Below are 27,913 nucleotides of genomic sequence, written 5' to 3'. Positions count from 1 at the left end.
GATTTACTGAGAAATCGAAACTGCTAGTTGGTGCAAGAGTGTTTGCAATCCTCAGTGGAAATGGATGGGGTACAGAGGACAGAAAGATCCCGCAGGATTTGCGTGATTCGCAGAACACAGATACTCTCCTAAGGGTGTCTGAGTAACGAAGGATGAAAATTCTTTCCCCTCTTGCTCTTTAAGCCACACGCAGACCAACTTTGGTGCCCGGCACAGTCTGAAGAACATTCCTTTGCAAAGTGTAACAAGAGTAAAACTCATTCTCATTCTGGACAGGGACCTGATCTGCCCGTCACTCACGAGGAGGGGGCTTGGCTTTGTGTGGCTCAGCTGCGCCTGTTCCCATCCCTCTCGGGTGTCTCTATTCTGCGAAATTTTAAAAAGCCTCTTCTCAGGATGGAGACAGTCCCGATAATCACTGAATCCCAGGAGGCGGACAGGAGGTGTGGGGGCGGGGGTGGGGGCCGGGAGAAGGGAGCGTGAAAGAAGTGTTGATCTTTTACATGAACAGACCTTAGAAAATACACGTAGGGCCCCAAAGGCAGATCTGACCTACAACACCTCTTAAGCACGGCTTTTCTGGTAAATGTCGTCTTTTAAAGAGAATTCAACTGTACCCGCTTCTTCCTTGTCCTCTTTCCTGGTTCTTTGGAGAGTGCTTCCAAAGGCCCCGTTGGTTGCCTTTGGGTGTTGAATCCACTCTCCACCAAAGGCTGTGTGGGCTGCTGCTGATTCAGCATTACGCGGGGCAGACTGCTGTGACACACAGGCAGGATGAAATCATTTTAACAGCGTTGCTGACGCCTCATGAAACAAACAAAAAAAACAAACTTGGAGAAGCAACTTCTATTTAAAGATAATTGTGTTGCGCGCGCGCACGCGTGTGTGTGTGTGTGTGTGTGTGTGTGTGTGACAGACTTCTCTCTATTCTATCTCCTCCCCTTATTCCTTCTGAGGACATTCATAGGGAAATGGCTTTTATAGACCTATCCATAAAAAAGCTGTAATCTTTTTTGTCACCAGCTATTAATATATTCCCCAGTATTAGAGTTGTAAAGGTTACCAATCCCTTGGCTTAAGACGTTCACTTAGAGTCAGGAAAACTAAATGACAACACAAACCGAACCCCATCTCCCCTTCCAGGGTGACAGATATGTAACTGGATGTCTCATGCTTTGTCCCTGGGATCCTCTGTGACTCCAAAGCTCACACTGCGAGGGCCCCGCTCCCACCCCTTGCTGCAGAACACCTTTCTCCTTGGTTCTGTCACTCCACCTGGGATTTTACATTATTCATTCACTTGGATGAAGGCATGACGATCTCTGTACAACAGGAAGCAGGCAAAGGGAAAATGATAAATCAATAGAGGCTGTTCACACTTAGCTTTGGTGGGCGGTCAGATGAATGAGTGGGGAGGAATGAGTCAGGTGACCCTTGAGTTTTAAGGGCAGACACCCAAGTAGGTGGCGGGGGTCCTGGAGGCAGGATGGTAAGGGTGCCAAGAGGTAGGAGCTCTCACTCCCTTCTGCCCGTCATCATTCATAGCTTTCGGTTCTTCAAAGGTGCTTTTCATTCTGTGCTAGAAAAGGTATGAGCGTTACAATGTAAACGTAAATATTCTGAGTTGTGGAGAGAAGCTGACGTCTGTTTTCCAACTTTGACATGGGAGTCTGGAGAACCTGTGAAGAGCATGAGTGGCTCATCATGGATGGAGCAAGCAATGCTAATTCACAAAGTGCAAAAATGTTCCCGAGGCTGGGCAGAGCATGAGATAGGGCGAAGTCTCTGCGTGGTCTGCAGGCTGGCCACCTGCTATCCCACCATTTGTAAAAAGCCACAAGGTGTTGTGGCTCACACTTGTAATCTCAGCACTTTGGGAGGCCAAGGTGAGAGGATTGCTTGAGGCCAGGAGTTTGAGACCAGCCTGGGCAACATAGCAAGACCCCTATCTCTAAGAAAAACAAAATAAATTACCATGTGTGGTAGTGCATGCCTGAAGTCCCAGCCACTCAGGAGACTGAGGTGGGAGAATTGCTTCCGCCCAGGAGGGGTCACAGTGAGCTATGATTGTACCACTGCACTCCAGCCTCGGTGACAGAATGAGACTCTGACTTAAACAAAATAAAATGAGCAGGAATTTCTGATGTTGCAGAAAAAAAAAAATTTTTTTAAGGCATGCTTTCTACTTTTATTGGCAAGAATTGCTAACTTGATGGAAATGTTTAAAATCTCTCTTAACCATGTTATAATAAAGTAGGAAAAATGAAATTCAAATCCTGTTTTTGTCACTTACTAGCTCAGTGACTGGGGAGGTCTGAATGTTGGCCACCAAATAGAAGTGTCCACATCCTAATCCCTAGAACCTGTGAATGAGATGTAATTTGAGAAAGGCTCTTTGGAGATGTTATTAAGTTAAGAATCTCAAGATGATGCAGGTGGGTCCCATATCCAGTAACAGGCGTCCTTATACAGAAACAGATGAGAGACGTAGAGGAGAGGAGATGGCCATGTGAAGCCAGGGGCAGAGACTGGAGCAATGCAGACAACAGCTTGCTTTGCAGTTTTTTTTCCCACCGGAGACTCCTATTATCCACGTGTTGAAATTTCTTTGCCTTTCTTCGTTATTTATCACTTTCTCTTGTTTTTAAAATCTTTGTTTCTTCATTTTTTAAAAAATTTCCTGGGCCGGGAGCGGTGGCTCAAGCCTGTAATCCCAGCACTTTGGGAGGCCGAGGCGGGTGGATCACGAGGTCAAGAGATCAAGACCGTCCTGGTCAACATGGTGAAACCCCGTCTCTACTAAAAATACAAAACATTAGCTGGGCATGGTGGTGCATGCCTGTAATCCCAGCTACTCAGGAGGCTGAGGCAGGAGAATTGCCTGAACCCAGGAGGCGGAGGTTGCGGTGAGCCGAGATCACGCCATTGCACTCCAGCCTGGGTAACAAGAGTGAAACTCTGTCTCAAAAAAAAAAAAAAATTCCTGCTTCCACTTTGTGTTTTTTTTTTTTTAAATCACCGTTTGTATAGATTTAACTTCTATTCTTACTAGTTTCTCTTCATTTCTGAAAAGATTTTTCTTTTCCTTTTAATTCTTTCCAGAGTTCTGTCATCTCATTTGGAGGTTTTTCTAATTCTGGTTTACGCTGTGTTTGCCCCATGCTTCCTATCTTTTCCTTCTTATCTTTTAGCTGGTTTGGAGGTAGGGATGGTTTTGAATTGTTCTAAAGTCATGTTGTTTTGGCATGTTTTCTTTAGGGACGCTATTCTGCCCCTTCTGTTCTTTTCTTATGAAAACTCTGTATGGGATTTGACTCCCTACTTTGGTATTGCTCATTTTCATCTGAAGACAGTTTTCCTGAATTTTTATGAAATGGCATGGTTCCAGCCTTAGCAAGCCCTCTCTTCTACTGTTTTCATGCAGCATTCAAATAAATGGCGGCTTGCTTTCTAAAATTGCCTGGTTCTGTTTCCTTTGGGAGACCTTGCATCGAAGTCTCTGCTGTCCCTATCCTTTTCAGTGTGGTTTCACTCCCAGCAGCTTCTCCACAGCGATCCTGGAAGCTGGCCATCCAAAGTGGCTGGTTAGTTGCAGAGTTCACAGGGACCAGGGGATTCCACATCCACACCTCCTCGAGTCCACCTGCATTCACTACTATAATTCCTATAGTAGAGCAAACCCTCTCCCACCTCCAGGCTTTCTAGTGAACACCTCGTGGCTATTTTTGGGTTTTCCCTGTTCCAAAGGCTACTAAAAGTCCCATTAAGGTGGGACTTGCAGATGTCTCATCACTGGGTTTTGCTTTTGCTATTGAGTTGCTCTGCTCTTCCATGGGGGTTCTGAGAATTACACTGTGGCCTGTGCGGTCCTGCCAGGCTCCGTCACCAAAGACTTCATGCTGGGAAAGACAGAGCCCCTTTGGCATCTCATAAAAAAGAATTCCAGTCTTCTGGTTCTCCTAGTGAATTGCTGCTGGGTTTTGTAGCAGTAAGTGAAAGAAATGTGATAATTAATCTAAGGGGTCTCAAGCCCCACCAAAGGGGGTTGCAGCTGAAAGTGCAGGAACCACTGTACTCCAGAAACAGACACGACCTGCAGAAGGGACACACAGGAAGACTCAAACGGCTACGAGCCTCCAAACACTGGCAGTCAAGCGTGGAATGGATGGCTTCTCTCATTGAAAGAACTAAGGAACAATTCTGGAGAAGATAAAACGTCGAAGCAGAAGGCATTTCTAGCCGGGCGCAGTGGCTCATGTCTGTAATCCTAGCAGCTTGGGAGGCCGAAGCAGCAGATCACGAGGTGAGGAGTTTGAGACCAGCCTGGCCAACGTAGTGAAACCCTGTCTCTACTAAAAATGCAAAAAATTAGCCAGGCCTGGTGGCAGGCACCCGTAATTCCAGCTACTCAGGAGGCTGAGGCAGGAGAATTGCTTGAACCCACGTGGCGAAGGTTACAGTGAGCCAAGATCACGCCATTGCACTCTATCCTGGCAACAATGCCAGACTCCATCTCAAGGGGAAAAAAAAAAAGGGAATCTCCAGTGTGGATATAAACAAAAACAAAGACACAGTCTTTTACTCTCTTTCCATATCTCCTATCACCAAAAGTCAAGACATCTAGATGTCAGAACTATGAAATTTTTAACAATTCACAAAAAATTGAGTGACTCAGCCTGTCAGCTAGACACCTCAGCAATCCTAGATCATGGTGAAGACCTCCCCAAGTTAGTCTTTCCCAAGTTTAATGACGAATTGCAGCTTCAAGGAAATATGGAGCTATGGTCGCAGATTTCCCCACTCAAGCCCTTAGGAGGAACGAGCCAGCTGCTCATCTCAGAGAGCCCCACAAAACCAATGAGGTGTGTTAACACCAGAAGCCCCACAGGTGTGGCTGGTCTTACCATCAGCTCTAACTTCACTTTGCTGCTTGCGGCAGCCTCCTTTCCCACTGAGTCTTGCCTGTTTGGAAGGCCCAACTCATCCCTGACACGTCTGTCTCATCGGAGGATGCTGTCATGTACTCACAATTTTTTTAAATGGCTTTTTTAATGCAGCCCTTGGAAACTCTGCAAGAAATGCATTGATTTGAAATGCTCCAGCTGAATTATTGAGCTTTGGCAAAGGGAAATAAATCTTTCCCATTCCTCCATGCCTGTTGCCAAGCCCAGCTTCCAGGAAGCAATGGCTGCCCTTTCTGGAAATGAAGCACAGCTCAAACATTCTACCACTTTCCCATTACTTCCCCCACTCCCTCTTCTCTTCACTTGCAATTCACTGACAAAAGCACTTTACATTCATTGCTCATTTGCCTGAATAGGCATCCGAATTAGTAATGCCCAAATTAGTAATGCCTGGCTGAGGCAGCTTCCTAAATAATGAAGCCTGATCATTTTGGCAGACCCGCAGGCCCGTGGAAAGCAAGCCTGCAGCACGACATTAGGTTAAACACTCTTCTGGTTTTAAAACCAAAATTTCCCCTACAGACCTGGATGTGAACAGCAGAGGGTCTATGTTTGCTGATGCTACAGATGAGCAAGACCAGAAGCTAGAAATGGGGGAGAACGGTGCAGGAAAAGGGGCATATGCTGGAGGGCTCGAACGCGCGAGGCAGGATTAACAAAAACTTCCTGACATCTGCTGTTTCTTTCATTTCAGGCTGAATGATCATCTCACCTGGCGACGTGCCAGGGGAATTCCCATCATTACCATCAAAACACAGTTGGGGCTAACTGCTGAGCACTCATTTTGTCCACCTCTCCACTCACTCACCCACTCACCCTTCCGTCTAACCTAGGAAGCACCCACTATGCCTTGCGTCCTGGATTAGGTGCAGGGCACATCAAGGTGAACGAGACTCGGATTGTGCGGTCTAGAAGGGAAGAAAGGAATGTAAAGAGACATTTACGAGTCAGTGCATTGGTGCACGGCCAGGGAAGACTTTCTCAAGTGGATGGGCTACCAGCTTTCCAGGCAGAGGAATAGCAGATGCAAGGCCTGGACATGTGAAAGAGCACAACCAGTTTGGGAAACGTTGAATAGTTAAGTAGGATTAGGACACAAGACATATGTGAGTGTGTGCTCAAACGGGGGGTGAGGGTGGGAGGTGACAGTGCATCTCCATGTTTAAGAGACAAAATCTCACACTGTTGCCCAGAAAACAGAGCTGTTATACAGTGGTGTGATCACGGTTCACTGCAGCCTGGAACTCCTGGGTTCAAGGGATCCTCTTGCCTCCGCCTCCCAAGTGGTTAGGACTACAAGTGAGCCTCCATGCCCGGCTAATTTTTTAAAAATTTTTTGTGGAGATGGGGTCTTGCTATGTTGCCCAGGCTGGTCTTGAACTGTAGCCTCAAGTGACCCTCCTGCCTCAGACTCCCAAAGTGCTGGGATTACAGGCATGAGCCACTGTACCCGGTCAACGTCTCCATTTTGATGCTTAATAGGCACGTTATGCTTAATGCATGCCGACCAACCTCCAGATGTCACTCATCTAAATCCGCTGTTCCCAATCTTTCCTATCGCAGAGAAGGCCAACTCCGTTCCGTGGCCAAGGCATCACACCTTGCAGTCACCCTTGTTTCTTCTTTTACATCCCCCTTGCAGTCCATTGGTAGGTTCCATTGGCTCTGCCTTCCAAATGTACCCAGCTCTGCCCACTTCCGCCACCTCTGCTGCTACTACATTGGTCCCAGCCACCATCCCCTCTTGCCTGGATCACTGTTACTGGTCCCTGACTGGTCTTCCACTTTTCCCTCCCTGCATTTATCCTCAACAGACCTGCCAGATAGATCCATTCAAGTCAGATCCATTCAAGTCACATGGCTCCTCTGTTTGTAATTTCTATCATGTCACTCTGCCCAGAATCTCCCAGTGGCTTCCCATCTCACTCACCGTTCATGCCAAGGTCCTTACAATCATCTTCTGGGCCCTGCAGGACCTGACCTGTCTGTACCCAGCTCACACCATCCTTTCCCGCCATCATCCTTTCCCTCCTTCACTCTGCTCCAGCCACACTGACCTTGCTGCTGTTCCTCACACCTACCACACACTGTACCCCACTCAGGGCCTTTGGACTTGCTGTTCTTCAGCCGAGCTGTTCTTCTTCTAGACATCCTCACTTCCTTCCAGTCCTCCCTGGACATTCCTTCTAATGCCACATATCTCTGTTCTCAGACTCCCCCTTACCTTCTTTTTTTGTTTTCTCTTAGCATTCATCCCTAATCTAGCTCCCTAATAATTTTACTGATCAGCTTATTCATTTTCCTCACCAGCATGTGAACGGAACTTTGTTTGGATTCCTGCTATATCCCCAGTGTCTCAAGCAGCTTCTGGCCCATTTTCCGTACTCCAGAAATATTTCTGAATGGATGGGAAGCAATGGCACATGATGGAGACAGTGCAGTGTAGTGCTAAGGAGCGTGGTCCTGGAGTTAAGTGTCCTGGGTTGGAATCTTGGTTCCCCAACTTCCTAGCTGTGTGACCTCATGCAAGGTGCTTGCCTTTCTGTGCCTCGATTTCCTCCACTGTAAAACTGGGATAGTAACAGGACCTATGTCGGGAATTGTGAGCATTAAGTACGTTGACACGTGTGAAGCCCTTAGAACAGTGCAGGGTATGGATTACGCACTTGATAAATGTTAGCTATTATTGGGAAGGTTTTGTCTACTGTACTAAGGAGTTCAGGCTTTACCCTAAGGCTACAAGGAGTCACTGAAGAATTTTAAACAAGGGCGTAACATAATCGGATATTGTTTTAGAAGAATCACTCCAGCTGCAGAGTGGAGAATGAATTAGAACAGGGCAAGACTGGTACAAGGCGGCCAGTCAGAGGCTGCTGCAGAAATGGAGATGACAGATATTGTTAGCCTGAACTAAAGCAGAAGGGATGGAGAGGGGATGGGCTGAACATACTACAGGGAAGAATTGATGGAACTTGGAGATTAATTCAATGTGGAGAAAGCAATCAATGACAAAATCCAGGCTCCTGATTCCTGAAACTAGTTGAATGGAGGGGCCCACCCATCCCTACCCACAGAGGATGGATTGGCGGGGGATATATTCAGTTTTGTTTAACATAGTGAGGTAACTGTACGACATCTAGGTAAAGAGTCCCAGTAGGCAGTTGTATACATACGTCTGTTACTTAAGAGAAAGACCCAGCCTAGAGATAAAAAAATACTTGGAAGTCCCATTGCACTGATGATTGTTGAAGCAGCTGGAGTAGGTGAGTTTTCCAGAGGAAAACATTGAGGCAGCATGCAATTTAGGAAAAGTATATTCTTTTTTTTTTCCCAATGATATAAAGTTTATTTTCCATAATACGCATTCTTCAATGATGATAAAACTAGATTTAAGAGCAGAGAACCCCAAATAAATACGCCTTTGAAAGAATTCTATTTACAAAATTAGGACAGTTGTAACAATTAGACTCTGTAGCAGGCTTTAGCCTAATGCACGTGATTCTGAGTGTTGGAGGGGACAGGTTGGGACAGTAGTATCTGTCCAGGAGAGTTTCAAGCAGTAGATGCAGATAGATTTGGCATCTGGGGACAGCAGCCAGAGCGGCGGGGTGACAGGCAGAGAAACCAGGTCACAGTGGGTTGAGGCGCCAATGGGAGGCGAGGAGGAGGAACCCATGTGGAGAACTCTTTCAAGAACTTGGCTGTGAAGGGAACAGATTTGTGGTAGTGAAGAGCGATGTGCAATCCAAGTGGGTTTCTTTGAAGATGGAATGGAACTAAGTGCCAATGAGAGAGAAGCTGACTGTGGAGGAGGGGAGAAGCCAACTGGGGAGGCCGAGGCAGAGGAGCTCAGGGGAAGGGACCTCTGCATTGGGGGAGGGAGGCCTCTTCCACTGGTAAGGTGGTGAATGCATGCAGGTGGGGTAGGCTGAGGGCCAGGAGGGAGGAAGACAGTGACAGCTGATCCCTTTGCAGGAGGAGGTGGGACTTGCCTGGGAGCCTGCAGAGGAGGGGTGAGAGTATAGGTTAGAGAAGGGCTGCAGGGGTAGGAGGGAGGGACCAGGGACACCCCAAGGCTTGACAACAGCATGACGGCCAAGTGGGGGGAAGGGTACTGAACAAAGGAAACACTAACATTTCCACTCTCCTCGGAAAGCATAGATTTTAGGCTCAGAGATACCAAGCTCCATATTGTAACTGGTATAAAACCCAAACCACACTAATATTCAGTGAGAACATACAGTGTGCCCAGAGAAACCTTCCCTAAGAACCATTCCCATTGCTCTTTTTTTTTTTTTTTTTTTTTTTTTGGAGACACAGTCTCTCTCGCTCTGTCGCCCAGGCTGGAGTGCAGTGGCACAATCTCAGCTCACTGCAACCGTCACCTCCTGGGTTCAGGTGATCGGTGTTCTCAGCCTCCTGCGTAGCTGGGACTACATGTGTGCATCACCACACTCAGCTAATTTTTGTTATTATTATTATGATTTAGTTAGTAGAGATGGGGTTTCACCATGTTGTCGAGGCTGGTCTCAAACTCCTGACCTCATGGGATCTCCCTACCTTGGCCTCCCAAAATGCTAGGATTACAGGTGTGAGCCACTGTGCCAGGCCTCATTGCTCTTTTGAATAAAAACCTTCACATCTCCCCACCAAAGGCATGTAGAATAAAACCCCACTCTTCAACGAGGCATTCAACATCCTCAACACCGGGCCCCCGAGGCCCTTTCCCAGACCTTCTTCCCAGCAGTCTCCACACCTGCCTTCATCCAGACACACCCCCACCCCGGCCGCCACCCCGCAGGCCTTTGCTCACACACTTGCTTCATCTGTCTGGAACACGCTTTTCCTCCCTTCTTGCGTGTGGAAACTCACATCTCCTTTAAGGCCTGAAACTAAAGTCACTCCTTCCAGGAAGCCTCCTTCTAAAAATGTCTTTCCTCCTGTCTTTTTGCTTCCAGAGAACTTTGAAGATGGATATGGAATTTCTAGGACACCGTGTTAAATTAGAGTTATGAGTGCATATGTCTTTTTTCCCGCTAGGCAGTGAGCTCCGAACGCAAGCCTACTTAGGTTTGACTTTGTACTCCCCACAGAACCCATTCCAGTAAGAGTTCATGCTCTTGAGCCGGCAAGGGGGCTGGCCAGGGAAAAAAGATGACTTTTTGAATAGCAACAATGATTTCTATATTAAAATAGAACATAACCCTACAAGTATTGTGTTTCTAGTTATAAAAGTCCATGATTAGTTAAGTAGGCATTGAGATCATCAGTGGAAATTAGTCCTTAGAGTTGTAAGTTCAGAGTATAAGAGTATTTTTTACCCTGATCAATTGATTTATTTTTTTGGTTCTTATTCTTTCCTAAATTTTCCTTGTTTGGTATCTTAGAGACATTTTTCTTCCTGCTGTGCCTCATCATTACCTTAATTTCTTGAGCTTTCCTAATACAGTACAGCAGAGGCTGCTGGCACGTCACACAAACAGGATCTCTTTTGCTTCCGGGAGAATAAGAATTGAAAGAATATTAACTTCTGGCATTTAAAGGCAAAAGCATAAATTGGGATTCTACGATATGCCTCGTGCCTTGGAAATACTTTCGATTTCATCTTCACGACAGCTCTAACGGGTGGATATGACTGTTCCCATTTTCCAGATGAAAAAATACAGACACAGTCAGAGGAGTTAACGGACTTGTGATGATCCTGAGTCCCGTGAGTGATAGAACCAGGATTTGCAGCCCAGCCTGTTTGACTCCAAAGTTCAGGTTCCTCACCATGTTCACGGCACATCAACAGAGGCTTCTAAAGGCTGGAAGGCATTGCTCCCTCCCCTCCATCCACCCCACGCTGACAGTGGCCCCTGCTATCCCTGGCTTGGGACTGTGAACATCCTAACTGGGTGGTGAGTCTAATGGAAGGATGGAAAGAAGCTGATGTCTGGTCTAAGTTTCCATTAGCTATAGGAAAATACTGAAGGAAAAGCGGGAGGCAGTTTATTTAAAACTGTCAACTGCAGTGTGGATCCTTCAGCCATCTCCCTCCCACCCTTCCTAACTCAGCTCCCTGCTGTGTGGCTCTCCCATCATCCTCTGCCTTAGCTGAAGAAAGATGGCTGACTGCAGGCACGTAGAGGGAAAGGGAGCCAGGCAGATTTCCAATTCCGTGTTCATTAGTCTCCGTATATGGGAAGGTCTCTCCTCTATCCAATAAGAACTAAAAGGACCAGGGAGCTGAGAACCAAGCATGAGGAAGTGATCTTTTAAAAACAAAGCTAATTGTGCTTTTGCTTAAACTTTTTCAGAGGCTTCACAGGGCCTGCTAAACTCCAGCTTAACTTCCTACCTCACCCTCTAGCAGACCTGGCTCCAGCCACACTAGCACCTGCCAGTTCCCAGAGGCACTGCGTTCTCTGGCCTTCGCATGTGCCGCCCCTTCTGCCTGGGATGCGAGATCTGGCAGACAGTTTTCTGCCTGGTGAACCACATGCATCTCAACTTATATGGATATTCCTTAAGGGTCACTTTCAACGTAAAGTCTTCTATAACCTACCATCCCAGGAAGGATTAAACGCACTATCTTCAGAGGTGTTGAACAGCAAAGAAGCAGAAACTGGAACAGAACTGCCTTCTGCATCCTTTTTGAGTTTCAAAACCCTTCAATAACTGCTGGTTCCCTGAGTTTCTACTACACCCTGCCTACTGTCCTCCACCCCTGTCAAATGAATTTATTTGTTGTGTCCTGTTCACAAATATCCCTAAGCCCAAGTCATCACACACACCAAGCTCTTCACCTGGATGTCTTTCTGCCCTGAGCCAAATCAGGAGAAATGGCTGGCAACACTCCACAGTTTGCAAAGGGCTTTCAAACACATCATCTCCTTTGGCCTTCACGGTCGCCAGGTGAGTCGCTGCATGGGCATTATCGTTCTTATTTCCAGCTGAGCCGCCTGAAGGGAAAGGGGCTAAATGGCTTGATCAAAGTTGTCCAGCTAGAGGGCAGGCCAGGATCAGAACGGACATCTTCTGGCTCTCATTCCAGGGCTTGTCTAGTGCACCAACTCCCAGTAGAGGTGGCACCAGGGGTCAGTATCCTCCAAGAGGACTCTCCATGTGGACCAGCTGCCTTGCAGGGTGATCCTACTCTATTAGGGTATGACAGGCATCAGGAAATCATGGAGAAAGAATTAGAACCGTGTGCTTTCGTCCTGGATTTGCCCCGTGCCTTGCTTGGAGAGACTCAACTAAGGCGCTCACTGTCTTTGAGCCTGTTTTCTCATCTGGAAAGCGGGAGTAACTGAGTAACTTTTTTTTTTTTTCAATCATGCCCATCTTGCAGGATTACTGTGAGATCAAATGGGCCATGGATGTGAAGCTTCTTCCACATTACTATGAAGCATCAATCACTAAATCCTAAGTAGGTATCCTATTCTGGGGCATGATTTAACTTCTCCTGGGAAGTACATGAACTGATGAACCACAGGAAAGTGGGGTGCATCCTTTTCTGTTGTTTTAGGGCCTCTGTTTCCTTCTCCTTTAGGCTTTTGCTGGGACTGAGTTCTGGGCTTCCCGAGCTGCAGCACCCAGGTCCTGCCCCAGCCACCTTGGACGGCAGTTCACATCGTGCTCCCTGGGAAGAGCTTGATGCAAGGCAGAGGCCGCGGAGGCAGGGGCATTCTGCTCACATCTCTTTCCCTGCAGTACATTTTTGTCTTAACCTCTGAATTCCTAGACATTTGTACCCTTTTAATTTCTTGGTGAAAGCCTCACTGTATACTGCATGTATGTTTCTGCATAACGTTTCCTTGAAGGAAAATGATGCAGACCACATCTCACAAAGCCTCGGAGAGGATTGCAGAGCTTGCCGTGGAGAGCCATGGATCTGAGCCGTTTATGATGTGAGGTACCGCCAGCCTCTGAATGCTGGTGTCAGACCCCGGCATGACTCACAACGCAAACAGCTGGGCTAAGATCACGGTGCAAGAGTGGAGAGTGTTTCGGGTAATCTGTCTCACACTCGCTTTGGTGAACACATTTATGATATGTCATGTCTGCAATACCTACCTACTCTGAAAAAAAAAATTGTTTCCCTGTCACGTTTGGGATAGAATCATCTGTAGTTTGAACCCAAAGTATTGGGAAGAAAATTTTTTTTACTAGGTTTTGTTTACAAAGCCAAGAAAAGATATTATGGTGGATGTACACTTGGACTTTCTAAAAAAAATCTGAATATAATAAAATAGACACTTAACATGAGAAACTCTACTGAATACAATTTAATCTTTCTTCGATTCCTGAGAGGGTAATTCAGCATTTTACAGAACTTTGGGGTCACCCTTATAAATATCAGCTGTCACTGTACTGGTAAAATATATCATGTGCCAGTTAATAATAGCTTTGCAATTCACAGAAAATCAGATAATGAAGGTTTTACCGTAACTGGAATTACGACGTTAAAAGAATCAATGCATTTTTCCAAAAGGGCCTAAATCATTTCTAGGAAATAATTCATGCCTTGTAAGAATTTACAAGGAAGTGCCTGGTACTCCCTGGAAAAAGACAAGTTGTTCTTCATCATTCCTTTTTCGTTTTGCATGTGTACTTCATTGTATTACTGTTGTTAATCCTGTGTCCAAGGCCCTGGCCTCGAACCACACAGGCTTTTCTTAAATAGAGTGAAAGATTTCTTCGGCCTGTTTCTAAATCCAAGGAACAACATGCAGCTCTGCAAGCACATATCACAAGAAGTCTTTTCAAGGTCGTGCTCTTGGTGACCCTTTGCTTAAAGGACTTTGGGCTGGATTTATAGTTGACAGTTCTGAAGAAGCAGGAAAGGGCTGGGGGAGGGAAAGAGAAGGAAAGAGGGAGGGAGGGAGGCAGAGGCTCAAACCACACACTACTTAGCCACCAAGGACAGAGTTTCTACACTGTTTCATCGGAACACAAAATCTACTCTGTTGACTATGAGTCTGCTGTGAGTTGAAAAGAAGTTTACTTCCTTAGCATCTGGGGTCCTATAATTCTGAGTCATGGCCACATTACCTCTGCTACTGAAAAGGCAAGAGCTGGGTGGCAGAGACAGCCCCGCGGTTCACAGAGCCTGCGAATACAGGCAGGCAGGAAGGTTTCTATCGCAAGGTGGGCAGAAGGAGGGTATGCCCTTGGTGGGTGGGGTGAGGAGGGGCAGGGAAGAAAGGGAAAGCGACTTTCTTTTTTTAATGCTGGTTCTCTTTTCAGTCCAATCCAATTCTCCCCTTGGAAGGATGGAACATTCTGATTTCCTGTATCTCTTCTAAAACAATGAAATCCGCTCTCCCTGAAGGGCAGGTTTGCTGAAGCTGTTGGCTCTGGCTGGCATGCACAGCCCTGGCTAAGTAGCCATGCAGCACAGCAGGGACAACCCGGTGAACTGAAGGCTCACACCCGGAGCCCACCCCATGCACCCCCTCCCCAGCCCTGGGCCACCGCAGCCGGGGTTCCTGGGGCCTCCGGAATGTCAGGAAGCCCCTTGCTGCCAACACTTGGGTGGCAGGAAATCACCAAGCTATGAGGATAAAGACCAGTCAGGGTCCCCATGCAGCTTTAGGGCAGATTTTCTATTTCCCCTTGCGGTGGAGAAGCAGATTCCAAACTGCACTCAAACACAATACAGTCCCCAGCACAGGAGAAATGAAACCATTTAAATCTCAGGCCTTCATGCAGGAGCCTCCCCTGCAGCTTTCAAACTCACAGAAGCCTTTTGTTATAGGCCTAGGAATGTGTACTTAGTAGAGAAAGCGTGGCTGTGAACGAACACTGAAGGCTGGGGAACGAGCGACCCGCCTCTGGTAAGATCCTCCCTGAAGTCTGACGGCAGCCGGTTTCAGAAAACAAGGAAATCCACCCGAGGACAAGGTACCCAGCCACCCCCAGCGCTCTCCCAAAAGTGTTAGAATGAGAAGCAGGAAAGCACTAAATATATTTGAGTGTGTGAGTGAGCGCGGGGGGAGGAGTGAGTTAAAGGGGTTTTACTGCATTGGTTGCTGCAATTTGGGGGGGGGTTCCTAAGAGTTATTCCCATATCCTTCCCCAGGGGAACCTGTGCAGGAAATCGGCACTCTGCTTACTGTGATCAACTGTAACAGCACATATAGTACAGCCAAAATATTGCAAGGCATTAGAGGCGGAAGGGACCTCAGGACTGATCACCAATTTTCTTGTAAGGTTTGTACAAAACTCCAGTGAAGAGTGTGAATGCGGTCAATTTCTCCAACACGGGAGAATATCTATAGTAATGACCAGGAAAATAATAAAAAGCATTCTGAACAAGTGCAAGAAGACTCCTAATAAATATCTCATTACATGCAACGTATTTTATAGTGTTCCATAAATTTTAGGTAGACTAAAACCAAGGCTTAAAATGAGTTAGCACTGGGACATTTTTAATGCCACATGTGTCTGATTGCAAAGTGATGCTTTTAGACAGGGTTAGCCTCCCGCAAAATTCTTAAGTAGGTGATTCCGTCTCAGCTTTCCGGCTCTCTGCCCTTTTCCCTTCCAGGATGGCACAAGGTATCAAGGAATCACAAGACCAGCACAGGTTTTGGATCAGGCAGCTCTGATTTAAATCCCAGCTCCGTTCCCAACTAGCCTATGACCTGGGCAGGTCATCTAGTCTCCTGTCTTCACTTCCTCATCTGTAAAAAGTGGACCCCAACTCACAGGGATTGTTGTGAAATGCTGGACCTCGGCAGGCACTCAGAAATGTCACTTTGCTTCTTTCCTGCCTAATCACCCCCTTTCCCTCCCCTCATGATCTACACATCCCTGCTTCCTCTCACCGCCACCATCACCGCTAAAAAGAGCATCCAGGAAGGGAATTAAAAATGCTAATGCTCTGATGAAATGACCACCATGAGCTTAATGAGCCAGCTCCCTGGTCTACATGTTTTTCTGCAAAAATCCATGCTCAAGGAGTAGACTGGTAATGGTGGAAATCCAGGCACCCAAGGAAGGGCTGGGAAGTATTTCGAAGGCAGTGAGTCCTTTCTGGAAACTCTGAAACCAGACCGATAAGCAGACAGCTCCAGTGGCCGGGTCACCATAACATATTCCAAAAGATACAGCTTCTTGGAATTATCACTGGCCTTTGCTAAACCGCCTTTCCTTTTCCTATTGATTGCCAAGCTTTATATAAACAGAGTATTTCTCATTTTTAGTTAGATTCAAAATGAGTCCGGTAATCTAGATTCCACTAGAGAGCATGTGGTAAGAGCAGAAAGACTGGTTGAGGCTGAGCTCCTGTTATAAGCAACATCCGGGCAATGATTAGAGGTAGAGAAGAAAAAAAACAGAGGGGAAAAACCCTGAAAAGAATCAAAGATGTGCTGTCCCACTGCTCTGAAAGTGGTTGAGGCTTTGTTTTATTAAATGTCATCTACTTAAGAGTTCAAAGAACTTTCTGGAAATTGGAGGTGTTTCAAAACAACAAGAGCTGCCTGTGAAACAGTGAGATTCCCATTGTTAGAGGCATGCTCAGTGCTGTCATAGTTGGAATAGGGGAGGGCAGGAGGCAGGCACAGGTGACCTGGATCATCTTCTAACAGCAAGTCCTGTCGTAAATCTATGAAAGCAGCAGCAAATAAAGAGATAATAATAGTTTCAAATCTTTCAGAAGGTGTAGCTATTATTAAATATGGACCCAATCCACCTTTCCAGGTTAATCCTAATCAGGAACAGACAGGAAACTCTGACCTGTGGATCTCACTAATTATGATAGACATATTTTAGGTTGGATTTTGCCAACTCGAATCTCAAGACACCACAGCTTTTTTTCTTTTAGTGTGGCTTCCCTTACATTAATTCACACTTAGACTTTTTGCCCTCCATGATATATTTAGGAACCATGGACCATAGCACACAGCTGCTTGGTTCTGAGCTGAAGAGCCACTTGAACTCACACATGCACCCTCCAGACCTAAGCCTCCCCCAGCTCTTTCAAGGTCTTCAAAATGACTTTGCATTACTGGTCGTTTGTACTCTTTCTGAAATAAAGAAGTGCTCTTCTTCATGGGTTTACATTCCAGGGTTTTCTACATGAACTGTCAAGTTGGACTTCTACTTGGACTTGACAGTACATCTAGAAAGCCCCTGAACACAAACCCACTTCCAACCCCTCTGTACATTCTCTCTAGGACACCACAAGGGATTAGGAGAAACGTGGGTTGGAGTTCACTACTCATACTCAGGACCAGCTCACAGAGGTCTCAAGTAAAATGCTCCATTTCCTCCCCAGTTTCCACGTGATAGCCAAGATGAGGGTTTTACAGTGGGCAGGGAAACTGGGACAGTAGATGTGCATATGGCTTAATTATAGATTGGGGGAAACCTGCAGATATTGATCCCTCTCAGCCGAAAAGAGGATGCAGAAAGCAGCAAACTAGAGATAAAGATCTGGTTCTACTGAATCTTCTGGCTTCCTTTTTATGGTAAAAAAAAAAAAAAAATTAAAATCTCACATGAAAGACGACAAATACACAGTTTAAGGTAATTTTAAACATGTACCTTAAGTCAAGACACATTAATGCTTTGCAATGATCCATTATTTTTGGATTATCCATATTATTTTCCTCTTTATTAGAAGAGGAAATCAATAGTTGATATGTTTCTTTAGCTATGGCTAAATATTTCATGAACTCCATTCCTATTTTACATGTTTATTTTCATTCCTCCCATCTTCCATCCCTCTTTTTCTCATCTTCGGCTCTCTTCAGTTTCTTTCTTATATTCATGTTGCATCTCTCCTTGCTTTACTGTACATTTTTCCTCCTCATCATCCTTTCCTTCCTCTGTTCCATCATGCCATTATCTATGACCTCTCTTTTACTCACTTCCTTTTTTTGTTTTGGACACAGGGTCTCACTCTGTCACCCAGGCTGGAGTGCAGTGGCGCAATCACAACTCACCGTAGCCTTAACCTCCTGGGCTCAGGTGATTCTCCTGCCTCCAGCCTCCCAAGAAGCTGGGACTACAGGAATATGCCATCATGTCCAGCTAATTTTTGTAGAGACAGGGTTTTGCTGTGTTGGCCAGGCTGGTCTCTAACTCCTGACCTCAAGAGATCTGCCTGCCTCAGCCTCCCAAAGTACTGGGATTACAGGAGTGAGCCTCTGCACATGGCTCTTGTCATTTTTAAGTAGGTCATTCAGTCAGCAACGAATTCCCTGAAATCACAGTTTTCTATTCATCCTTTCTCTTCCAAGCACTCCTGTATTTGTCATAGGTACCTCACTTTCCTCTCTCAGTTTCTCCCAGTACTTTACAGCCTGCTATTACCCTCTTTGGTGTAGCTTTACTTCGATTTTCAGTGTAGTCATTTCTCTGCATACACAAGGAATTGGCTCCAGGGCCTCACCTCCCGCCCCCTGCCCGGATACCAAAATCCACAAATGCTCAAATCCCTTATAAAATGGTGCATATTTGCATATAGCCTATGCACATCGTCCTGTATATTTTAAGTCATCTCTAGATTACTTATAACAAATACAATGTAAATGCTATGTAAATAGTTGTTATATGGTGTTCTGAAAATTTGCATTATTATTTGTTGTTGCATTGTGGGTTTTTAAAATTTGTTTCTGAATATTTTCTATCTGTGGCTAGTTGAATCGTGGATGTGCAACTCATGGACATGAAGGGCAGAATATACCTTGTCGGGTACTTTTTTCTTTTTATTGTATCCCATGGGGGAAATGGGTGGTAGATTGTGGAGGTGATTGGAATTATAAAGAAAAATGTGAAATTCACATGAAGGCTGGAGTTACTCACATGACAACCGCAGCTTATGTGGCCCAATTCCATCACCCTTGCGTCTGTGACACAGTTGAGGTTTTGGAATGATGTATGCCATTCTTGTTATCAAATATTTGAGGACAATTAGCTTTGCAGGCAAAAAATGACTAACATTGACAATTCTAGGAATGCCTGTAGGTATTCTTTTTCAAGTCAACTTTATGTCCCCCCCGCCAGGATTTCATTGATTTGTGGGGGGTGTTTTGCTGATGATCATTGGGGAAGGGGGCTGCAGGGAATTAAAGAGAAAAACATACGCTCTACTACTTTAGAAGAATGGGCGAAGTGTAAAAAAATGTAGGTTAAGCAACTGCTGGTTTCTCAAGTTCAAGAAGTAATTCCTATTGTTACAAAGACAAAAGGTGATTTGATACCACATAATCTTTTTTTTCCAAAAAGGAAATAAAATTTGTCAGTCCAATCAAACCTCCACTGCTCCGGTAACAGACACCTCCAGCCAGGTGCACCCTGCTTCACTGAGAAGGTGGTTCATTTACATATAACCACTTAGGTAAAGCCTCCCTCTTTAAACAGGATATGCTGCTGCCTGCCAGTGGGTCAAGACTAAAGTGGGTTATTTGGTTAATCTTTGCATATTATTTTATTTTGAGACTGCCCTTTCCCTTCTTATCCACCTTTCAACAGGCTCAGAAAAAAAAAAAAACTTTCATTTTTGAGAGTTTTCAAGGCGTAGTTGTCAAACCTTGTGCCTCACCTGCTTACTGCCTAATGAGCCCTGAACACTTAAAGATTCCTGCCCAGGGTTACCGTTTCCTAACCGTGCATGTATTAATTTAAAGTCAGTGGGGATCTGTCTGTACTTTAATTCACTCTACCAAATTACTAGTACACATTTCTGCATGTGTTAAATAAAAAGTGATGTTGATGTACACTACAAAAAATCCACCACTACTTAGTGTGCATTTATTCTCTGAAATTCCTTAAGATCAAAATTAAGTAGATGCTGTTTCGGCTACAATTTGCAATTAAAAGTGGTTGCTACTGAGCTGCAAAAAGCAATGCAGTTACATCCAATCACATCAATCTCATGCAAACCACACTGGCTTTTCATGGCTAACTTTACGGCCTAAACATACTGGGCAAACTGACGTTTGTGATCCTCGGAATCTGCCTGCATCTTTAAAATCTAGAATGAATTCTAGAAGCCCAGGATAATGTCCAATGTGACAATTCTGTTTGACTGATTTACTGGTGGAATACCATCAGTGAGATCTAATAAAAGTCACTGCTTTAAGAAATGCTTAACTTGTTTGGAATTATCAGAACATGAGTTCGTGCTGATTCCCAGGCTCAAAGGGTGAGGTTACAGAGTTGAGCTCCGCAGGTTTTTTGGTGCTGTCAGGCAAAGGCGAGATGACTACCATGTATGTAGGTGCCAATAAATGCAGGGGCCTGAAACTTCCTATTTATCCCTACACAGATGATGCAACTCTCTGGCCAATTCTTTAAATAATGTTACAATCAAACAGAAATGTATGAATGCTTGAAAGTCCCTTGAGGACAAGCCAGCTCTTTAATACTTTATTGTATATTATTTACAATGTCTAGGCACATTGTCAGGAAACTTTTTAAACATGAAAACCTAAAATGACGGCTTCATTATCAATTTTTTTCTTTTTTTTTTGAGACGGAGTTTCGCTCTTGTTACCCAGGCTGGAGTGCAATGGCGCGATCTCGGCTCACCGCAACCTCCGCCTCCTGGGTTCAGGTAATTCTCCTGCCTCAGCCTCCTGAGTAGCTGGGATTACAGGCACGCGCCACCATGCCCAGCTAATTTTTTGTAGTTTTAGTAGAGACAGGGTTTCACCATGTTGACCAGGATGGTCTCGATCTCTTGACCTCGTGAACCACCCGCCTTGGCCTCCCAAAGTGCTGGGATTACATGCATGAGCCACCGCACCCAGCCCATTATCAATTTAATGAACAGGACAAAGGTGTGTAGAGCTTTCCATCTTTCCGTGGTGCTTGCTTCCTTTTTAGTTCCCAACCACCAGCTGATAAGCTTCTCAGCCTTCACAGTCTTCATTTTGCAGTAGCTAGAACACTATCAAATGCTTATATTTTAACCTCTAATTCCCTGTTACTAGAGTTTTGGGGCCCAAAGCAATGCCTCTTAATTGTTTCTTACTTTTTACCTTTCACTCAGTTGATCACAAAGATTATTCCTCAACCTGACATCTTGATTATACTGTTCCTTTCCCATGGGGCTACAGTGACTTGTCATTGTCCAACAAAATCAAATTCAGCAAACAAATACGACAGTCTTAAGTCAGTATCATTTGTACGTGATGTCATGCAATGCACACAGCTCTGTGAGGTAGCTATTCCTGTGCCTGGTTTGTAAAAGAACCCAGAGTTTATGAGGTCCAAGGTTACTCAGGTAACACAGTCACGGATGCTTGTTACTCTCGGGATAAAGATCAAAACCCTTAACGTGACTGTGTCTCATTCTACCTCGCCACCTGCAATTCTCACCAAAGCAATGTGTCACTCTGCTTTTCCACAGCAAATTCAATGAATGCCAGTCGGGCTGGGCTTTCCTTTCCCTGTAGAACAAATCCTCTTCCACTCTCAGGGCCTTCACAGGCTCTGTTCCCCTCCCGAGAAAAAAATCTACGTCCTTCTTTGCCCAATTAACCCCTACTAAGCTTTCAATTCTCCTCTTAAATGTATGCCACAGACCAGACCAGATTTCTGTTATTTTATGCCTTCAAAGCATCCTGTACTGCCGCGTTAGGGCATTTACCTCCACGTGTAACTACATCGATGAGACATATCTTGCCTATCCCTGCTTTTGTCTGAGGTCCCACTAAACCAGGCAGAGGAATTAAAAAGGAACGAACCCACAAGACAACAAAATGGGAGAGGAAACAAGGGCAGCTGAGGGAGGTGCACACAGTTTTGGAGGCTGGAACAGATGGACAATTGGTATCTGATTTAGCCCAGCAGAAAAGTTGAACCCTATCTGCCTGCAGGGGGAGATACCAAGAAACAAACTGATTTCCTACCAGAACTTCATAAAACCTCAGAAGCCGGGGGTTCCAAGTGCCTCTGAAGGCAGGCAGGGAACAGAGGAGCCTAATAAAGCATCTGTGGCATGGCTGTGTTCCACCGTCCCCCGGCCCAGCAACTGCTCCTTCTTGCAGATGATAGGACATTTCCTTGCTGGAATCAGGATGAATCCGAGAACACCAAGTTCTGGAAGGAACAAGGGTGAACAACTCTGGAATTCAGGGGAACTCAGCGGAAATCTTGACGGTGACTGGTAAAAGCCCCAGCACCATCACACATGGATTCCTTCGAAGGAGGAGACCACAGGGTTTCTTTTTGCCTTCCCAAAAGAAAAGACTTGAGTCTCTCATGAGACAGCCAGGTCCCCTCCAATTACCCTACAGACGGACCCACTGGCATTACGCTCCAGCTGTGCACAAGAATGGCCATTTTGAATAGATGCTTAAGGTTCACCATCCAGTTTTTTAAAAAAAATTACAGGTCAGCTTGGTGAAAACTGCCAAAAAGGAAAATAGCGCAGGATAAAGGTGATGAAGAGTGAAGGAAGGTGCCATTTGGAATAATGCTGTTAGGGAAGCTTGTCTAAGGAGGCGATACTTAAGCAGAGATCTGGATAAGGTGAGAGGCTCTGACATGAGAGTATCTGGAGAAACAGCTTCCTAGGCAGAAGGGCAGTAAGTGCAAAGGCCCTGAGGTAGGAACATAAGCTGGTGTGTTCCAAGAATAGCCAAAAGACCAGGATGGCTGAAGAGGAACCAGCAGAACAAAAGCTGATGGAAGACGAGGGTGGAGAGGTTTACGAGATTTGCAAATTTCAGATCACGCAGGGCCTGGCAGTTCATACTTAAAACTCAGAAGGTTTCCAAACGAAACTGGAAGCCTCTGGTTTTGGCACAGGGAAGTGACAGTCTGATTTATTTTACCACAGGTTACTCTGGTTGCTGTGTGGGCAATGTACTCTCTGGCTAGTGTGAATTCCTTGGTAGACACTTATCTCCCCTACTAAACTGTAAGCAACATGAAGGCAGGGGTCATGTCTGTTTTGGTCACTGATATGTCCCAGCACCTCACAGTATGCAATAGTCACCCAATAAAAATCTTTTGAAAGAATTTACAGAATACCAAAAAATAGAACTAGAAATCAGGTCAAGGAGCCAAAAGTCCCTGATCCTTGTATTACACTAAGTAAGCCTTCAAAAAAGATAACAATATTTACGCTCCCAAAATATTTTAATACAACCTTGATGAAGATCATAAGATGATGATGATGATACTAATATTTTTGCTCGGTCTACATATTATGACATCAATATGATCTATTTTAGAGCAAATATGCATTGAAAATAGCATGTAAACAAATGATGCTGACTAGTGTTTATAATGACAAACTTTCTGTATTTATAACATATTCCAGTTAATCTCATTCTGTAATAAGAAATCAAATGTAAAACCGGGAGTAATCATATTGCAAAAAATTTAAACAGGTCCTATTCTTATTCTTCCTCTGAGTGCCCCAAAGTAAATCACTGTTTTGAATTTTCATATTAAAAGCTTAACCCAAGGCATTTTACAAAATATTTTTCCTAGCCTTTATAAGTACGTTACATGCAGCATCACTCATCATTGATAATTCATCATTTTGAAGATCAATACTCAATCATGAGAACAGCTTATTCTCACAAATAAATTGAGAAAATCCACGCAATTTGTACATGTTCTAGAAGCAACTCAAATCCAATAAACAGCTCCCTTCCGACTGGTAGGATTCATTCAACAAGTATGCATGGAGACTGTGACAAAAAATTATAAAATATTACGGTCTCTATTTTCTAGGAGTCTAACAAGGCAGACTTCTTTTCGGTCGGCAAATTTCTTTCTAGTTAATTATTATTTCTTTCATTCTTTCCTAATTTACAATGTGGACCAGGAATATAATCTCAAAAGTTCACCTAAAGACACGTCTAGTTCACAGATTTATTGATGCTGAAATGATTATTTCCTATAACAAAGCAAGAAAGAGCGCCCGGCTGGGGCAGAAGTTCGGAGAGGTGGGACTGACAGAGGCCTGCGTTAAATCCAGTCATTTTAGAAGGAGAGGCCAAAATAACCCCTAAGCCAGGAAAACAATGATTAAGAATCTTTGTTTTCCTGGCTTAGGGGTTATTTTGGCCTCTCCTTCTAAAATGATTAAGAATCTTGGGGCCGGGCGCGGTGGCTCACGCCTGTAATCCCAACACTTTGGGAGGCCGAGGCGGGTGGATCACGAGGTCAAGACATCGAGACCGTCCTGGTCAACATGGTGAAACCCCGTCTCTACTAAAAATACAAAAAATTAGCTGGGCATGGTGCCACGTGCCTGTAATCCCAGCTACTCAGGAGGCTGAGGCAGGAGAATTGCCTGAACCCAGGAGGCGGAGGTTGCGGTGAGCCGAGATCGCGCCATTGCACTCCAGCCTGGATAACAAGAGCGAAACTCTGTCTCAAAAAAAAAAAAAAAAAAAGAATCTTGCAGAGAAATGGACTTTAGGTAAATCAAGCACTTAAGAGACGTCCCTGACGTAGCAGCTGTCTACCTATATGAAACATATTGAAGACAAGGAGTCAATTATTTTATGACACAATAAGGACAGGGCTTACTGTAACATACTTGCAGGTCACTAGAGAAAATTCAGGCTAATTAGGAGACCAAACTTCTAAACTAAGAGCTGGTCCAGGAAAGCTGCTATGGGAACCTATGGAATTCCCAACGCTGGACACCTTCAAAGCCGAGTTCAACCCTAGGGCATGATTTAGGAGTAATTATCTTTGCTGGAGTGCTGGCAAAGAACAAAATAATCCACCAGAGGTCTAAATTAGGTGAAATGATTATAAAGCCTATTTGAGAATTTTGTGCTATGGCTTAAGATTGGCCGTCCTGCAACGCATACCCCAGATGATTTACACTTGGTGCTAAGTGACCCACACAGCATACAGAGTCAACCGTGTTTGACAATAACAAGGATTAATTAAAATTCCAAGTTCATAAGTGAAAGCTGAAAATAAATGTTTGCAGTGCTCATAAACCCTTAACATGGGAGAGTAATAAAACAGGAATATGTTTTAAAATGATATATGAAGAATGAGACCCAGAACTTCCAGATGGTTTCCAGAGCCCTATTAATGCATCCAGCTAGTACGTCGCTGCAGCCACCCTTCTCATTAGAAATCTAAGTAGTCCATTTAACCCTGAGGGCTGGTCTTCTAGAAGAAGACTAACTGATGAGAGCCGCAGCTTTGAGCTCCTGGAAAATACCACCCCAGTGAGATTCCTGAGGCTTCTGTATGCTTGCACTTTCTTGCCCTCCCAGACTTTGAGAAAGCAGGGAAGGGCCATCCTATCCTCTTTAGCAGCACAGCCCTGAAGGTTTTAAGTGGTTCAGGTTATCTGCCCCCTGCAGTGGCCTATCCAACAGGAAGTTTCCCCAGAGTTTCCAACACAGGAAATTTCCTGTGAGGAAGCCCTTACTGCACAAACAAAGAGTTTCTCATCCCCTCCCCTCCGCCAAAACTTCAGCACCCCACTGAGGGAATGTGGGCAGGAGGGGGTGAGTATGCACAGAGTTGAAAGGTAGCCGAGATGGAGGGCTGGACAGCATAGGAAGAAATGAAGGGGAACAAAGATGTTATGTTACTTCCATCGGCCTTGGGTTTGTCAGATAATTGCTTATTCACTGCCTCATGTTGGCTTTCATCTCCTGGGCTGCCTGAACTTGCAGAGAGAAGACTGCATGCGGGTCAGCCTCCAGCCTTAGCCTATCTGAGTTTCATTCCTCATCTGTACACCAAGGGGCATTGTAATGATTAAATGAGAAAGGTTGGTGATATCACACCAACTGGTAATGTATCACATGAACACTGGTAAACTGTAAGGTATCACGTAAATGTAAGATACCACTCGCTTAGCCATAAGAGTATTTTCACTATAGCAAATACCTGCATGACTCTGTTATCTGCAGAATAGTCAGGTAGAGCCTCAGAGGACCATTCTATTTCTCAGTCTTTGTCAAGACAACCTGAGTTGAACAGAGCACAACCTGTACTTCAGCTCAACAGAATACTATAGGAATAGTGCGTTCCGATTAAATTTTGGGGTTACATCAAGATTAAATAAGCTTTTACCTTCTAGCCATAAGAAACACTTTTCAAAACATAGGAAATAGGCTTAATTACCCTAAGTTATAGCCAGAGAGTTACCTCTTGAATTAACTCAGAAAACTTCCTTTAAATAATTTGCCTTATTCTTTTAAAGGCCGATGTCAAGGCTAAAAAAAAAAAAAATGGTCAGCTGAGAGATCTGTTTTGCTCTCTTCCAGTTAATTTATGTTACCCTGTTCACATATTTGCCATCCGGATGCTGGGAGTTCCTTAGAATTATATTTTTTAAAGTCATATGGGATGAGTGAGGACAAAGTTTTAACAAATACAGCTCACTTCTGCTTCACCTCTATTTTTGTTTTTATTTTTAAAACCATGATGTAAGTTATACTACTTTTTCTAGAAAACTCTCAGAAAATGTTTGCTGCAAAATATTCTTGCTTTTAAATTCTTTTTTTAAAAATATGAGGCAGGGTCTGGCTACGTTGCTGAGATTGGTCTCAAACTCCTGGGCTCAAGTGATCCTCCCAACTGAGGTTCCCTATTAGCTAGGATTACAGGTGTGTGCCACCATGCCCAGCTACTTTTAATTCTTTCTAGGGAGCAACTTTTCACACTCTTGAAGAATATTTTAAATTTTGAAGCCCATCTGTAACAACATGGGTGAATCTGGTGCACATTATGCTAAGTGAAATAAGCCAGTAATGAAAAGACATATATTACATGATCTCGCCTATATGTGGAATCTGAAAGTTGAAGTCAAGCAGAGTAGACTAAGGGATGCGGGGTGGGGAGGTGTTGGTCAAAGGATACAAAACATCAGTTAGACAGGAGGAATAAGCTCAGGAGATCTGTTGTATAACGTGGTGATTATGGTTAATAACGCTGTGTATGTTTGAAAAATTACTAAGACAGCAGATTTTAAATGTTCTCACCACAAAAAAGGTTAACAGTTATGTTAATTAGCTTGATCTAGCCAGTCCAGAATGTATATATATATTAAAATACCATGTTGTATACCGTAAACATGACTTTTATCTGACAATGAAAAATTAATTAAAATTTAAAATATGATGGGGATTGGAAGTGAAATAGATGATGAATAGGAGGTGGAATAGGAAGGTCAGGTTACTTTTCCATGACCCAGAAAATGGCTTGGGATATTTCTCAGTCCTTAGATGGCCATTCCCCTTTCCTATCCCTGTCAGAGACTTCCAAGGTCATATATATTATCAGACATAAACTGCTGCCAGCTGATACTTTAGATTTTGAAACTCAAATATAAGCCCTGCTCTTTAGGGATGGACTCCACAAAAGCACTGAGTGAAGGCTGTAAAGAAACATCAGGAGCCTGGGTAACATAACAACGCCTTGTCTCGATAAATAATTTTTGAAAATTAGCAGGGCATGGTGGTGCGCCTGTCTGTCCCAGCTACCCAGAGGCTAAGGCAGGAGGATCACCTGAGCCCAGGCCATCCAAGCTGCCGTAAGCAGTGATCATGCCACTGCACTCCAACCTGGGCCATAGAGTGAGACCTTGTCTCAAAAACAATACCAACACCATGGCACACATGAATATTAGGCACTTGAATGCAAAGTAGAAGTGCCTAGTTTGGGGACCACAGGGAGGGTATAAGGTATTAACGTCGACTTCATTTCTTACTGGAATTGTAGTACAAGAATGCATGTTCTGGCCGGGCGCGGTGGCTCAAGCCTGTAATCCCAGCACTTTGGGAGGCCGAGGCGGGTGGATCACGAGGTCAAGAGATCGAGACCATCCTGGTCAACATGGTGAAACCCCGTCTCTACTAAAAATGCAAAAAATTAGCTGGGCATGGTGGCGCGTGCCTGTAATCCCAGCTACTCAGGAGGCTGAGGCAGGAGAATTGCCTGAACCCAGGAGGCGGAGGTTGCGGTGAGCCGAGATCGCGCCATTGCACTCCAGCCTGAGTAACATG

At 44.7% G+C, this 27,913-nt stretch overlaps 1 protein-coding gene and 1 long non-coding RNA gene across 6 annotated transcripts in view; one reads left to right on the top strand and one right to left on the bottom strand.

The window, feature by feature from the left end:
* ETV6 (ETS variant transcription factor 6) overlaps positions 1 to 27,913 on the bottom strand; it is a 253,755-nt gene that overhangs the window by 71,146 nt on the left and 154,696 nt on the right. The gene's annotated exons all lie outside the window — the stretch shown is intronic.
* On the top strand, positions 5,481 to 12,955 carry LOC116533790. The gene is made up of 3 exons (XR_004261449.1): positions 5,481 to 5,567; positions 11,211 to 11,213; positions 12,945 to 12,955. It is a non-coding gene; the product is annotated as an uncharacterized LOC116533790 (long non-coding RNA).

Source organism: Sapajus apella, unplaced genomic scaffold (assembly GCF_009761245.1).
Source record: "Sapajus apella isolate SASKATOON/1434 unplaced genomic scaffold, GSC_monkey_1.0 scaffold84, whole genome shotgun sequence".
NCBI lineage: Eukaryota > Metazoa > Chordata > Mammalia > Primates > Cebidae > Sapajus > Sapajus apella.
This window is presented reverse-complemented; position numbering and strand designations above follow the sequence as displayed.